Here is a 1,167-nt window from a genome sequence, read left to right as displayed (position 1 = left end):
GGTCCCCCTTGGTGATGCTCTGCCGGGGATGCCAGCCGCTGCTTTTACCATTTTCCTCCCTATTTTACACGTTCTCATCAAGCTTTTTGCAAGTGGGAATAAATCCCAGCCAGGGGAGGACGGGAGGGTGGCAGTTTTGGGGCACTGCAGCCACCGGTGTCCCTGTCCCCGGAAAGCCGTGGGAAGGAGGGACAGTCCCATATTTGGACACTGGCTGATGAGCTGCAAAATTTGCTTGTGCAACCCAGATCCCTTCTGCAGGCGCGATACGGAGCCCAGCCCCTCGCTGGGGGCTTGAGAATTGGGTTGGCCAAGGTTTTATCAGCTCAGATAAACCTGGGACATGGCGCTGGGAGCGACCTCGGGGTCTGCACCGATGTCCCCCAAGGTCCTTGCGAGCTGCCTCAGGGTGTCCTGCCCCGGGGGGGAGGTCGGGGCTGGGTGTATGGACCTGGGTTAAAGCACGCCGGGGAGGATTTATCAATTTAAAAGCATGGTGGGTACCCCACATCCATGCGTAGGACTCAACCAAAGACCCCCAGGAGGATCAAGCCCACGGGGGGACATCGTACCCATTGCTGTCCCCGCTGGCCCTGCAGCCCCGGAGCCAGAGGAGGGATAGATCTGCCCGGCTGCGCGTGGGGATTTGCACTAAATGTAAGTAACTTGGTTAATGAAGCGAGTTTTCCCCCGGGACGGGGGGGGCTGGTTCTGTGCGCAGCCGTGGCGGGGCTGTTGCTGGAGGGACGGCACCGTGTCCCCGTCCCCGTCCCCATCCCCGGGGGCTGCCGGCGGGGAGGCATGCAGGAGCTCCCCGGCTCCTCTCCAGCATCGCTCCCTGCCCCATGGCCCCCCCCCTGCCCCCAGCCACTCGGCCTGACGCCAGCAGCCTTTCCTGCAAGATCACAGGCTATTTTTAGCTCAATTCCCTAAGGAAACAGAGCTCATGAGATAATAATCCCCATGTCCCTTCCTATACCCCTCCGAACTCACGAGCTGGGGCCTCAAAGGCGCCCACACTCGGAGCATTCCCCCATCCCCAGGATTTGCCCCCATCGCCCAAACCCCTCCTTGGCCCTAACCCCTTATTAGACATCAGAGCATCCACCCACATTTCGCAGCAAAGAGGATGCCGGTGGCGCTGGCCCGGCCCCGCCACGTGTATCT

General features: G+C 61.1%; 1 protein-coding gene across 1 annotated transcript in view; it reads right to left on the bottom strand.

Annotated features, from left to right (window-relative positions):
* Positions 1-1,167, bottom strand: part of ADCY3 (adenylate cyclase 3) — a 15,656-nt gene that overhangs the window by 8,238 nt on the left and 6,251 nt on the right.

This window comes from Aptenodytes forsteri, unplaced genomic scaffold, assembly GCF_000699145.1.
Source record: "Aptenodytes forsteri isolate BGI_AS27 unplaced genomic scaffold, ASM69914v1 Scaffold534, whole genome shotgun sequence".
NCBI lineage: Eukaryota > Metazoa > Chordata > Aves > Sphenisciformes > Spheniscidae > Aptenodytes > Aptenodytes forsteri.
The sequence above is the reverse complement of the archived record's forward strand: the minus strand, read 5'-3'. Positions and strand labels throughout refer to the sequence as shown.